At 32.8% G+C, this 15,705-nt stretch overlaps 1 long non-coding RNA gene across 3 annotated transcripts; it reads right to left on the reverse strand.

The window, feature by feature from the left end:
* Nucleotides 1-7,158: 7,158 nt before the first annotated feature.
* Nucleotides 7,159-10,240, reverse strand: LOC112802167 (uncharacterized). 3 transcript variants are annotated; one of them, XR_011880518.1, is made up of 7 exons: nucleotides 9,900-10,240; nucleotides 9,578-9,666; nucleotides 8,816-8,897; nucleotides 8,676-8,743; nucleotides 8,352-8,577; nucleotides 7,898-7,999; nucleotides 7,159-7,443 (listed from the first exon to the last, which is right to left on the reverse strand). It is a non-coding gene; the product is annotated as an uncharacterized lncRNA (long non-coding RNA). The 3 variants fall into 3 exon arrangements; XR_011880517.1 differs by lacking the exon at nucleotides 9,900-10,240 and having other exon boundaries at nucleotides 9,578-9,841; XR_003202215.3 differs by lacking the exons at nucleotides 9,578-9,666; nucleotides 9,900-10,240 and adding an exon at nucleotides 8,980-9,233.
* Nucleotides 10,241-15,705: the final 5,465 nt, after the last annotated feature.

Below are 15,705 nucleotides of genomic sequence, written 5' to 3' on the forward strand. Positions count from 1 at the left end.
TTTCAAAAAAGAAGAAAGAGAGGTAGAAGAGGAGATTTCGAAAATTAGGAGAGAGAAGAGTTAGTTAGGAAGTTTTGAAAAAAAAAAGAGAGAGAAGATAAGTGATTAATTAAGAAAAAATTTGAATTTAAGATTTAAAATTTGAAAATTAAATTTTAAATTTTGAAATTTACAATTGAAATCTGAATTTTGAAATTTTAAATTTTGAATTTTGAAAAGATTTAATTTTTAAATTTGAAAATTGAGATTTGAAATTTGAAAATTGAATTATAAAATTTGAGATTTGAAATTTAAAAGTTGAAATTTTTAATTTTGAAATAAGATAAGATAAGATTTTGAAAAAGATATGATTTTTTATTTTGAAAAGATTTGATTTTTTATTTTAAAACTAAGATATGATAAGATAAAAAATTTAAAATTGAAATCTGAATTTTTAATTGAAAATTTCAAAATTAAGTTGATTTTAAGATAAAAAAATATTTTTTATTTTTGAATTTAATGAGTAGAAAGAAAAATAAGTAAAAGACAAAACTTAAAAATTTTAGATCTAATGACTCCTAGTGTGCGAAAATTTGATGAGAAACACCAAGGAACACCAAACTTAAAAATTTAAAGATCAAAACAAAAAGAAAACACAAGAACACTTTGAAGATTTAAGAAAAATACCAAGAACAAGACTCAAGAAATTCAAATAACACAAGAACATGTAAAGAACACCAAACTTAAAATTTTTGAAAACCAAACATAAAATTTTCGAAAATTAAAAGAAAAACAACAATAAGACACCAAACTTAAAGATTGAAACAAGATTCAAACAAAAAGCCACTAATTTTGAAAAGTTTTAGAAAAAGACTTAAGATTTTCGAAAATTACCAAGAACAAAAACAAAAAGACTCAAACAAAAAAAAACAAAGATTAAACACAGAAAGATGAAGATTCTTGAAAATAAAAATTTTTTGAAAAAGGTTTTAGAAAAAAAAAGTTTTAAATTTTTTGGAAAAGAAAACAGAAAAACAAGTAAGACTCAAATCAAGAACAAGGATTAAACAAAGAAAATAAAAATTTTTGAAAAATATTTTTTTGATTTTTTCGAAAAAAATAAAGAAGAAGAAAATAAAAATAAAAGACTCAAATAAAATAAAATTACCTGATCTAGGGAACAAGATAATCCGTCAGTTTGTCCAAACTTGAACAATCCCCGGCAACGGCACCAAAAACTTGGGGCACGAATCCCTACTCTCCGTACAGCTGTACCAGCAAGTGCACTGGGTCGTCCAAGTAATACTTAAGCGAGTCAGGGTCGATCCTACGAGGATTGTGGTTTGAAGCAAGCTATGGTTATCCTGCAGGTCTTAATCAGGCAGATGAAAGAGTAGGAGATATTGGTTTGTTATTTTTAATTGCATAAAAAGGAATAAAGAAAAAGGGTAATCAGAACTCAGAAGTTGTGTAAACTATGAAAAGAGAATGGTTAAGGTTTGAAGTTGCTTTGTCTTTTTGAATTAACTCTGGTATTACTGTCTTCTATGGCAGGCTGTATGTGATCAACGCCATTGGCCATGGTCATCAATCTCCTCTGCTTTATATCAAACACCATTGGCCATGGTCATCCAATCCGAACGAGGGTGAAGCTCTAGCAGTTCATTATCTTGGGGATCCTACTTAAAACGCCACAGACAAGGTCAAATTCTGGATCAGAGAATGCTACTTCTTTGGATTCTAGCCTCTACTATAGAGACCCTAATTTCCCCGGAAATCGGCTGAACTGGTGTCTCAAAAAGTCCCCAATGAAGTCGTTGATTAGCCGTCTGAGAGAAGTATAATCAAGCTGGCGGTTCGCGCTTTCCAGTCACGTATTCACACGAACCCAAGTAGACATGGGTGGTTCTCAGGCACGTGGTCCTAGTATGATGAACAGAGCTGATTGTCACTGATCATCCTATTCACCATGTTGAAGAACGAGTAGACATCTTAGAATTAAATCAAATACGGATCGAAGAGAAATAGTAATACTTTTATTAATTCATAGGGTTCAACAGGGCTCCTCCCCTCAACCTAGGAGGTTTAGAAACTCATACTGAAAGGAAATACAATATGATAAACGAAAATATGCTGTAAGAGATAGATGTTGTTCGAATGATATGAATCTAATCCCTTAAATACTAAACTAATGACTAGTATGGGTAAAACAGTCTTTTAGTGCTAAAATTCACTTCTGGGGCCCACTTGGTGAGTGTTTGGGCTGAACTTTGATGATATCCACGTACTAGGAGGCCTCTAGGGCATTGAACGCTGGCTACGGGGTCTTCTCTGGGTGTTTGGACGCTGGGCTATGCTCCTTGGGCGCTGGACGCTTGGAAGGGGGCAGGAGGCTGGCGTTGGACGCCAGTTTTGGCCCTTCTAATCCGAAGCAAAGTATAAACTATCATATATTGCTAGAAATCTCTAGAAGTCAGCTTTCCATAGCTATTGAGAACGCTCCATTTGGACTTTTGTAGCTCCAGGAAAGCTCTTCCGAGTGCAAGGAGGTTAGATCTGGACAATATCTGCAGTGCTTTCTCTATCTCTGAATCAGACTTTTGCTCCAACTTCTCAATTTCAGCCAGAAAATGCCTGAAATTGCACAAAAATACACAAACTCAAAGTAGAATCCAAAAATGTGAATTTAACACTAAAACCTATAAAAATTTATTAAAAACTAAACAAAACATACAAAAAACTATATGAAAACAATGACAAAAAGTGTATAAAATATCCGCTCATCATAACAATGACAAAAAAACTATATGAAAACAATGGAATCGCATGTTCAAATGCATTATTCTAAACCTTTTAAATTTGATTTGAACCCTATGCAACTAAATCATTAGCCCAAACAGCAAGAAGATGTAAAAATAATTAAATTAGCGAAGTTAGGTTTCCTTGAAGATCATCGAAAATGACACGTTTCTTCAGCATCTTGAGCTTCTACTTGGCGCTCAACATAGTGGTTCCCTTCTCCTTCTTCTTCTCGTTCCCCTAATACTGCACATGCCCCGAATCACTGAACCCGCACCAACAACGCACCACCGCCTTTTCTCTCATCCTCACCGGCACCATAACACAACCACCACCACCATCACGACGGGAACTTATGTGCATATAAAAGGAAGGGCACGTGACATTCCTTAGAACGGCACCTGAAACCTCCATAGTTGACGCTGAGAATTAATTAGGAACCAAATTCTCCTTTTCTCTCTTCTGTGGTTTCCTATTTGATTATGCTAATTAGGTTTAACAAACAACAAATTCAGAATTTCATGATGAAAATAGATGATACAAAAATTGAAAAAATAATATAATAATCAGAGAGAGATAGAGAGGAACTTACAAGAATCTTTGAGAATGACGTGCTATGGCGACGGGCTCACAACGACTACGATCGGAAAAGACGTTGCAACGACGAGTCTGTGGAAGAAAAACTTACATGCAGATTCACAAATCACAATGTGATAGAGTGAGAGAGAGCGAGCACGAGAGAGAAAGGGGAACTTACATGAAGAGGATGGTGCAGCTGCGGGCTCGGCGGAGGAGAAGAAGAAGAAGCTCTGCTCTCTGCCTCTCTCCGAGACCGTGACTCTGTTATGGTCTCTACTCTCGGCCATTGGAGGAGAAGAAGAAGCGTCACTCTAGACTTTGATCCTCTGAAATTTTGGGGTTAAATTTTGGGAAAATGAGTGAAGCGAGTACGGATGCGGGAAGCAAACGCGGCAGTAGTTTTTTGTTGATAAAAATCGACATCTATTTTGTCGATTTTAGTTAAAATAAAAATGAACGCTCTATCCATCTATTTTGTATAATAAATCTATACCGTTCATTCAATTTAAAAAACGATCTCTATCGTTTAAATTTATCGACGACAAAACTGTCGATATTTTAATTATTAAAATAGACAACTGGTCCGTCGATTTTAAAAGAAAAAATTTTCGATTCCTATTTCGTTGGTAATGTGACGACAGTAGTGAAGGGTTAAAAAATTGTCAAAATAATAGACGATTTTAATATTTTATTTTAAATCATCCCTTTTTCATTTTATCGACGACAAGCCGTAAAAAAATATCGATAGAAAATTTAACTGTCAATTTTTTGCGCCGATAATTACAGTATTTCTTTGCTTTTTGTAATTTTATTCTTACTTTTTTTTATAAGTATGAATCTGGTTTAATTATATTGTTTATAAAATTTATTACACTGATAACTAAATTGGATTTTATTTTTTTATAAAGTTCGATTATGAATATGACTATTTGGTCAATCCGTAATTTTGTAGGGGTAACTAATTTCTAATATCTATATAGTATAATTGTTAATTATATACTATTAATTTAACACATAAAGTTAAATTGTAAACTATTATACACAATAATTTCTCTTTAGTGAAAGGTACATCTTTATAATATCTGATTGTTAATTACTATCCTTTTTTAAAAAATGCTCGTTGAAAAACTATTTTATCAATAACATCATTAGCAAACATGTGAAAAGCCTGCGTTATAAATAATTATTTAACACGTTCACCAATAATTTGTGTTTTTGTTATGCTTCAACGGACAGTTGTGCGGTAGGAAGTATATTTTTGTCTAAAAGGAAAAGCAGAAGCAAAAGTAGTAGCAGAAGCAAATAATTGTTTTGCATTTCGATAGATAATTATAAACGTGATTTTTATCGGAATAAGAAGTAATTATACTATATAATTATTTTTAAATAAATAATTATATTATATTCTTTACATTTTCAAATTATATGATAAATAATTTAGTTATTTAAATAACTAATAGTCTATATATAAATTTTCATGACAGTCTTATAGCTAGTCTAAATATTTTAATTAGAATCTAATAATGTTAAGAGTTTTTTTGGTGACTAATAATGTTAAGAGTTTAAAATAATATCTTATATTTTAATTAATATAAACTTATTTTAATAAAGATAAAATATGTGAATATATATATATAATTTTAAACCTTAAAACGAAAATGATAAATGACGTTCCTCATATTAATTTGAATATATATATCTGAGTGACTGAAAAAGAAAAAGGCGGAACAACTTGTTTTAATTTAAGAAAAAGCTCACATCACACTCACTACTATGAAATAATAATCAGTCTTTGGTTCCACCACTACATCATCAAGAGTTGTTTTAAATTTCATAATCAATCTAAAGTGCAGCTTTTACAATCAACAACTTCAAATTCAAAATATTATCATTTTGTTTTGTATTAAAATATCAATAGAATAACAAATATTATTGCTTTTTTGTTTGCATCTTACAATTAGTAATGTATGTTTTCTTTGTTCTGCAATTATAAAATGTTCAATGACTTATTAGCAGGGTCCGCACAGAAAATGCACACCATTTAAATGGCAGACAAAATATCTCCCTGTAGATTTGCCACCATACATTGTTCACTACCGGCTACTTGTCAATGTTAAAAACACATTGTTCATTACCGGCTACTTCCATTTTAAAACGAAAATATATAACCGGGAGAAAAAGCCAAAGACAACTATCATAAATAGTACATGATGAAATTTTATTGCTATTAGGTAGCAATCACGCAAGATGATACGATTTTGTGAAATAGTTTTTTGGTTTTTTTTATGTTTTTTTTTTTTGTAAAGATTCTATATTAAACTCATGAATTCATTCTTTAAAGTTATTACAATAAGTAAGTTCATAAAATAGAAATTGAGACAAGCAATTCAGATTTTGGATAATCAATTTTATTTCATATATATGTGTGTGAATTTTATTTCATGTGTGTGCAAGTTTATATTAAAGAATTATGGAGAAGTATTGAATTGAAAAGAGAGATTTACATGTAGTTTTTATTGACGAGCAAAAATTCTAAATGACCCAATAAATATTCCAAAAGATAGCGAGGTTTTTACTTCTTAGTAAAAAATAAATTTATTTTTAGTTTTGATCTTTAATTTTGTGAAATTGATTAGTTTTACATAAATGATGTCGTTTTAAGTTAACGAAACATAATTACGTAGCACGTTAAATTATTAATTTGTCCATTAAATACCTATTTAAGTTGATAAATTAAAAACTCCCCTAACCCAAGCTCTGTTAATTCTTCAATAATTTTGTAGAATGCAAGTTGCTAAGAAGACTACTGTTAGGTTTTGAATTTTGACAAGCACGTACGTTTGATGATAGTTGTCAATTTTCATCATGTCAAGTTATGATTGCGTCCATCGTTGAAGTTTTGCCCTTTTTTACAGTATCAAATAAACACCAAACTAAATACCCGCAACTAATGCCAAGTATTAACTTTGCTTAGTCAAATATATAATAGGATGCTTATATTTCAGACATTCGGAGCTTGAACTCAGTTGAGAACACATTTGCACATGGATTTTAAAAAATGATTTATTAATTTAGTAGGTGTTCTTAATTAAATATCCTTTTAATATTTAATATTTAATTAGCTTTTTACTGTTCCTTAGAAAAATTATTAAGATATTATATTATTAGGATTATATTGAGTGTTAGGTGTACATAATTTAAATTAAATATCATAATTTAAAGTTTAATATTTTAAAATAACTAATATCAAATAGATATGACTGATAATAACAACTAGTAATGTCATTCTTATTGTATATTCTTTATTCATTTTTATAAGTAAAAAAATTTTACTACAAGAAAACAGCTTTATTGCTCTGCTTTTAAAACATGGCAAAAAGCTAAAAAAAGCGTGGCAATAGCTTTTTGCCATGCTTTTTGAACTACCGGACGCTTTTGAAAGGGTCACAACTGCAAGGATGCCGGTTGCTCTATCGCCACGCTTTTGGTAACCTATCGCCACGCTTTATTTTTTGCCATGCTTTTACATGTTGCCACGCTTAAAAGCGTGGCCGTATGTGAGATACGGCCACGCTTTTAAAGCGTGACAATAGAGAAGCGTGGCCGTATGTGAGAGATATGGCCACGCTTTAAAAGTGTTGTTGTATGTGAGATATCACCACGTTTTGAAAGCGTGGCCGTATGTGAAAGATATGGCTATACTTTAAAAGCATGGCCGTATGTGAGCTAGAACCTTTTGCCACATTTCAAAACGTAGCCTATTCATTTGTCAAATTAAAAAAAACGGACAAAATAAGAAAATATAAAAAGAATTAATTTTTTATTAATTTTCATGAAATTATTTACATGATTAATCGGTGAAACATCTTAAAAAATAACTCTTAAACTTCATTCTTAATGCAAATCCTTCTTGAATCAGCTGCAAGTTCTTCCATGACCGCTCTCACTTCGTTCGGCCCCATTTATGTCTTCTCGATCAATATTGTCTTCCTAAATCTAAACTCTTCACACCTCTTTGGTTCCCCTTCGAATACCCCTATCGATGAGTACTCGTGAGCCTCGAGAATGCATACTCCACACCGTGCACTACAAACAACAAAGTTTCAAAACCAAAACCACAAAGCTATATGAGAAATAGAGTCAAATGCATCAACTTATAATATAATATGATATCATTTTGCAGTGTTAATAAATCAAATATGTCACTGTCACTAGTCACAACCATTGAATTTCTAGACAGTCTAAATTGAAATTAAATTATATTGTGACTAAGATATTCTAATTTTTTCTACAGCAGTCTCCTCTAGTCAAAATTGAGTGAGAAATTAAGGCAGCTTTTTAAACAAAAAAAATAGGAAAAAGAAAAAAGAGTGTGATGAGAGTACTAAAGCTTCTAATAATAGATAGAAATCAAGTAACATAACTATATTTCAGTTATCTTCCCCGTCCTGAAAGTTAAGGGAAAAATTGAGAATCAAAATTTAGAGGCTTAACCGCTAATTTGTGACATAATTTTCTATTATTAGGAAATGAAAATTACTTTTATAGATTTCTGATCCTCTTCAATCATGCAAAGCAAATCCTCAACCCTTGATTGAGCAAGATCACGTTGCTTAGCTAGCTCCTTAACTTCCTTCTCCAACTGAATAATTGGAAATTAGGTTATTAACATATAATTAGTAATAAGAATGTGATATGCATGTTGGCCAATGCAACTTGAAAAATTCCCACACTTTTCCTTAAAAAAATAACTAAATAGAATAGAAGACATTGAAGCAGACTATTAGGGACCTAATGAAACCCAGTTCTAGCCTTTTTATCTATTGGGATACATAAATTCATGAAGCACAAGTATTGTTCAAGAAAACATGTACCTAGGAAAGAGAGGTTAATAATGATATACAAGATTGATCTAAATCAACATCTTGAAAGTTTCACAACTAGGTCTAGTCCATAATCAATATAAACGCAATAGAATAGGAATTCAAACTAACCTTTTCTATCTGGAGATCCTTCTTCCTCAACAATCATGCATAATCACAATTGGAGGCAGTGGGTTAGGGGTTCTTAACTCACTTTCCAACCTAGCTACCTCTTTTTGCAATTGCTTAACCAAGGCCTTATTAGACATCACCACATTAACCTGCTCTTTTATGGTCACTTCAATAGGATGGCTGAGTTACCTTTGCCCAAGAATTTTCTGGCAGAACTTTCTATCGTCTGAAACAATACAATTTCAATATTAGGAGCTTTTTTTAATTATTTTTAAAGATATAAAAAGTACAAGAACTTAATTACAGAAATGGAAAGGCACACACCAATTTGATAATTTGATGAGATCTTGGACTCTTTTCATTTAGGTATGTCTCTCCTACCTGTCTCTGAGCTGCAAGGATAAATTAATGTAATGCTTGATTGTACAAAGAACCTAAAAAAGAAACTATACAAGCTCCGTTACCTTCGCAAAACAATAGAAGCTCTTGCAAATGCCCCCAGTTCCGTAAGTTCTCCTCTGTAAATTTCTTTAAAATGGATCCTCTCTGAGAAAAAAGAAACGAAAACAATCATTAGTTATGTAATCCATTTTATGAAATTTCAACCTAATATATGAAAGGTATTCACCTCAGGATCATCATGCAGCCTAAGTGGAGTATTTTTGGTACTAAGGAGGTCTCTAACAACTTCATTGTAAATTTCAATTAATGATATCATAAATTCTCTTTCCTCATGCTATAAAAGGTCACATTAAACTTGTGCTAATAGCACTAGGTAATGCTATAGTAAAGAACTGATAATGAAGAGTCAAACAGACAGCTAAAAACTTTGATAGCCTAATTATTTACGCTTTTTATATATTCAAAAATATCTGCTACAGCATATTTAGTTATTCCAACCATTGTATATGTCTTTACTTATCAGTTTACTACTTTTGCAACTCAAACACTATAATAAGATCAATATTAAATCTCTGTAATTCTATCTTCATCATAAAATAACTATAATTGTCGTAATTTTGCACAATTAGCTAGAAATAAAAGAGTTTAATGTTAGATTGATCAAAATCAATTAATGAAGATATTCTTGCATTGTTCAATAATCACTCACACAACCAATAATATTATCCAGCCTAAAAGATTCACTATAGAATATATGCAGAATAATATAATATATCTTATTTAACCCTCTTTTTCCTTACAGAATTTTCTGCCATAGCAATCACCTTGAAAAGGCATGAGCATGAGCAAGCAACTCAGAACATATGCTTAATTTTATAGTGCCCTTTTCTCACTTTCTTTTCTATTCTACAGTCTGCAAAATATTTCCAAGTAGCATTTAGAAAATACAGTATGAGAAGAATAGGAACTCCACAACCCAAACCACCACAGATTAGAGCCTTTGAAGCAAAAAATACGTTAGCAACTATTATGAAGCAAAACTACAAGGTATATCCAAGAGAGCAACATGTAAAGAGGAATGATAATGAGTGATATTTTCCTATTTCTCCACTTTATGGTAATACATATATAAAATTTTCACAATACCACAATGTAGGGCCATCATCTCTCCCTGAAAATTGAGCATGTTTCAGTTCCTCGCATTAATAACTAGCACTTGTGTTTACATATTATTTCATGAGATGTGGATTCCTATTTCAAGTTACCACGTCAACATGCATATAAGAGAGCACAGACTTCAATTGCTCAATGACAACATCATTAGACAATATCTCCACTCCCTGGCAATCGTCACATATATGAGAAATGAGAAGACAACCACCAAAAGGAATGCAAAGCTCAAGTAATCATTAGCATTACTATTAAAATCAGAATTATAATTGACTATCCATGAAAATAAAGGTAGGTAAAACTTCATTTTCAACCTAGAGAACTTAATGCTTTGTTTTGACCAAAATAAAAATATTAAAATCAATACCCTAATAGAGATAGAGTCTAATTAAGATTAGTTAGTGCAGTGACTTCACACTCAACTTCATAACAGAATCAGTTATCAGGATGTTGAGATCATATATGATATTGACTTAGTATAACATAATTCATAAACTTAATTAGACTCTATCTCTATTAAATTCATTCAAGACTAAGTTATATAAAAAAGAACTTGGACTCCAACAGTGTTTTGTGTAGTAACAGCCGTTACCACAGTTGAACAAAAGACATGGTGGGAGGCACAAGCCTTAAGGTCCGCTTGGATTCTTGCACCGGCCCCTGAATCAGAGCCGGCAACAGTGAGCACTGATGCGTGGCAGAAGTTAACCAATTAAGAGAACAGCGTTGCACGTATAGCTCTTAACCAGCTAAAATCCGCCTCACCAATTTAAAAGGGGTTGTCATAATTTTTGGAAATAAAAATACTGGGAGTATGAGTCCCAGGTCGTCTCCCAACGAGTTGCAGGAAAGAATGCTATTTTATTAACTAGGAGTTTTTAGGAAATTTGAGTTTTGATAACGAGTAATTAAAATGATTAAAGATTAAAGTAATAAAAATAAACTAAGAATAATTATCGATACTCTAAATGAAAGGCCTTGACTGGGGGAATAATTAAGTGGAATTTCTATCCTTGTTGGGATATTCTCAAGTGTAGTGTAGAGAGGTTGCTGTTCTCACTCGGTTAACCCTTACTAAGTAAGAGAAAGTATGGTGATTAAACTAACTCTCACCCATAATTCCTAGTCCTCTCCCTTGGGGAGATCTAGCGTTAGTAGGTATGGAATTAGCTAACATTATCCAATTTAACTAAACACTTGAGCATTCCAACTCAAGTGTCTTCTCTTAATCAACCCCCATGTCAAGTGGAATTTCTACTCCATTGACAAGAATAAAACGCTTGCAGAAATAGTAGAAGAAAACATGATAAATAAAATAAGGATTGGAAATTGATTAAAGGAAAAGGTAGTGAACTGTATTGACAAATCCAAACGTAACATAAGTATCTGAACAGGAATAATAAATAACCAAAAGAGTAGGAGAATAGGGAAACAAATTAGAATAGTACTTCCACGGAGGTAATGGCTCTTCAATATCCAAAGCAAAAGCAATAAACTAAAGTCCTATCAACGTAGAAAAAACTTAGAGGAGTAGTAAATTCAGATTTAAAACTAAAACTATCCTAATATCAATGTAAATGAATGTGTGTCGATGTCTTCTGAGTTTCTACATGTTCCCTCACTTTATTCTGTGTTTCTGGGCCGAAAATTAGGTTAAAACGTGGCCCGCAATTGTCTCCAGCGTATTCTATAATTTCTGTAGATCGCGCAGGTCACGCGTACGCGTCGTCTACGCGTTCGCGTCATTCAGCGGTTTTCCTTATCACGCGTTCGCGTCATTCATGCAGACTCCGATCTATGCGATTGCATCAGGAACGCGTTTGCGTCGCTTGCGAATTCTCCATTTTGCGCGCTTGCGTGGGCCATGCACTCGCGTCAGTGTTCGCTGGTCATCTCCTTGTTTTCTTGTGCTCCTTTCATTTTTGCAAGCTTCTTCTCAATTCTCTAAGCCATTCCTGCCCTGTGAGGCTTGAAACACTTAACACACGGATCACGGCATCGAATGGTACAAATGAGAATAAAAATACATAATTAAAAGATCTCTAGGAAGCAAGTTTTCAACCATGGACAATTTTTGGGAAGGAATTGTAAATACATGCAAATCATATGAATAAGTGGGTGAAGACTTGATAAAACCACTCAATTAAACATAATATAAATAATAAAATAATGGTTTGTCAAGAACATGCAGAATTTTGGCATCAGAAATGTGCGTGTTTCTTATTATCCCAATCCCAGAAACATATTGGCAGTGCTGCAATGTTCAAAAAAATGTTCCTTTGATTCTTATTATCCAAATCCGAAAACACAACACAACCAACTCATATGCACTCGTTTGATTACAGAGATTGCTATTTAAATTAAACTTCAACTCTCTTTTGTTGTCTGGTTTGATTATAGAGTTTAATAAATAGGGCATACCAGCTCTCAAAACCAGCAACGAAGCATCAATCGAAGGGCCTTGACCTACCTGAGGAAGTGAGCGGCGCGGAAGGGGTTAGGGATTGAGTGGTGGCAAAGGGAGCATCGATGGAGGTTTTGTGATGGCAAGTGAGCGGAGAGAGTCATCGCCAGAGAGAGTCACTGCAGAAGGAGGGTTAGGGATGCCGGAAGAGGGATTGCCAGCAAAGGCCAATGCGACGTTCTTCTCGATGTGCTGTGGTACTTCGTGGAGCACTGGGGCTCTTCGGAGTGTCGTCATCGCGTAGTTAAGGTGAGGGTGAGGCACAATGAAGAGAGGCTTAGGGTTATCTTCTAAACGAGTTGGGACTTAATGTTTGAAGGAGTTAAGGCTTAGGGATCTCTGAAGAAGAAGCTAAGAAAGATAAACTTTGAAAGATAGTAACTCAGACATTTTAATTTGAATGCTACGAGTGGCTCTTTGAAATATTTTTTTTTGGGGAACCTTTTGGCCACGCTTTTGAAGGGTGCCAAAAGGCTTGTAGGAAATGGCTACGCTTTTTAAAACGTCACAACAATAAAACTCTGTCGCAACACTTTAAAAGCATGCCGGTTTCTCTCAAAAGCGTAGCAAAAAATGTGGCCAAATCTCACATCAATTGCCACCCTCATAAAAGCGTGGCCATTGACCCAAAAGCGTGGCAAGAAAAACCGTGGCCAAATCTCTATTCAATCGCCACCCTCATAAAAACGTGGCCATAGACAACTTTTAGCCACGCTTTTAAAGCGTAGCAAAAAAAAGCGTGGCCATATGCCTTTTTTCTTGTAGCGTAAAAAATCATCAATATTTGTTAGTTTTTATTTATACAATAAATTTAGTCAATATATATGAAACGGATAACAAATATATATATATATATATATATATATATATATATTTCAACCTCATTTAAAAATGGTTACACATTTTATGACTTTGTACATACTAAATCAAGTCAAATCTTTTTTGCAAATTCTATATGATTAAAACTGTTTGGTGATAGATTGTGAGATTTTAACAATCTATGAAAATGAAAGTTCCTGAGATGGTGAAGCTGCCAGTTCTACTGATCAAGGGATTAATCTTAACCCAAACAAGAGAGAAGACGGATGCCAACAATGCTGACCAAAGTATAACAATTGTTGGTGTTCTATTCTAGCGATCTATGAGACCTTTTAAGAATGGACAAAGATGACTTGCAATAACCCAAAATATAATGCAAAGAAAACTTTGCCAAATAAAAGCCCCCAAGACTCATATATAGCCTCCATTGAGTGCTTTAGAGAAACCAGCAACACCAACCATGTTAACTATGATCGATCAGAACTGTGAAGTTTGTGTCAATGCATACTAAAATCTTCATGAAATCTTAGAAGATGGCAAAGAGATGGGCCGAGATGCCTCCGACGACCTAGAACTGCTCATTTTGCCATATTTCTTCAATAGTCACGCCACTCCATCAAAACTCCAAGATGTTGGTGGTTATGATGGACAGGGATAGTCCAAGAAATAGTACACTTGCTAGATTTGATAGTTGCATTCAATTGTTAAAAACAAACAAGTTTAAGGCATTATTAGTGTAATGGCCTAAGTTCTAAGCTTATGAAGCTATGAATTGTCTTCCTTGTTGTAAAACATTGTTAGTTGCAACTTGTAACAATTGTTTCTATATTATGTGCATGAACAATAATAAAAGATGAAGAAACACCATTATTATGATGAATTTTTCTAAGAAAAGACAAATTGCTGGCAAGGAACAATAAGCAAAAAGAGGAAGGGATGTGAAAGGATAGATAATGTTAGGGATTAAAAATGCTGCTCAAATTCTTCTTCTTTGAGAAGAGAGGACGTTGGTTTTTTATAAAATTAACAGGAGTTGAGTTGAGCGAGTCCTTAATCTGTTAATCTAAGCTGGTACTGAATGGACATATCAACAGTTTAACTTGCCACATAGCCATGCTTAGTGCATTGGTTAACCTTGGAGAAAGATCATCGGTGGAGGGTCTAACTAGTCTCATAGAATTAAAAATCAAGGGTTGAAAAGATATTTTTTGCCGAGAGCCTCGTGGTCCTTCAAGAAAATTGTTACGGGCTGAGATGGATACTCACTCTTTTATTGACTTGAAAAATATACATTATAGATTACAAATAGAGGTACTATCTCCCATGAAAGGTTTATATGCTTAAGGATAAATTTATAAGATAACGTATAATCATTCAATTAAGCATATATTGGTTACATCTAATGTGAGAAATCAAGATGACCTAACAGAAACAATTTTCACTAATGTGGGATTATCCTAAGTAATGATATCACAAAAATGAAGTATGAACTCCTGAAATATCCATTACCATATATATTTTAGTTCTTTTATGTATGTTTTTGCTTGATGTCTTTTGATAGTTTTTTAATAGCATAAAAAATTTAATCAACACCGTCAATTTTATCGTTAGATTTCTCTTAGGAATCTGACGGTCATTTTATTACCATTAGATACTATCCCACATTGAAAACCTTGATGGAAAAACTTTATCATTGAATTTTTATCATCTGACGCTAATTATCGTCAGACTAATCTGGCGATAATAAAAAAAAATAATTTTGCTAGAGAACAAATGGGATATCTGTACAATATGTACATGGGCTGTTTATTTGGCACAATAAGGATAAATAATAAAAATCACTCCACAGATTACTCTAAATTTAAAAACTCTCATTTAGTTATTTCACATCAAATTTTAAATTTCAAATTTTCAAAAATTTCAATTAATTATTTCAAAAAAAAATAACCATCTAAAAATTCTAATTTACCAAAATATTTCACTCCAATACCCTTTTCTTTTTCAACCGGCGGCCACCCACACCTTCATCAATAATTATCCCACTTCACCTTCGCTGCTTAATTTGCCACACGTCACTCATCCTTATAAAAAAATAACCACCCACTTAAAAATAAAAATAATCATCCGCATACCTAATGAATTGAACATCCAACTTATTTTAATTATATATAACTAAACCTAATCCAGTCAAAATAATCATCTATATAAAAATTAAAATAACCATCCGTGTACCTACTAAAATAACTATCCTAAATTGACCATTAAAATAGAAGAAGAAGGAGATGAATGAACAGAAGCAATAACTATGATCAAGCTCCCTTAGCTAATTATTATTATTATTATTATTATTATTATTATTATTATTATTATTATTATTATTATTATTATTATTAGGGATTAGTTGGTGCTTTGATGAAGAAGAACAAGAGTTGTTAAAGTGATCTGGTTGTTGGTGCATGAAAGAGGAGTCATCATACCAAGTGCAGGAAAGGGAATCAT

This window comes from Arachis hypogaea, chromosome 1 (assembly GCF_003086295.3).
Source record: "Arachis hypogaea cultivar Tifrunner chromosome 1, arahy.Tifrunner.gnm2.J5K5, whole genome shotgun sequence".
In the NCBI taxonomy this organism is placed as follows: domain Eukaryota; kingdom Viridiplantae; phylum Streptophyta; class Magnoliopsida; order Fabales; family Fabaceae; genus Arachis; species Arachis hypogaea.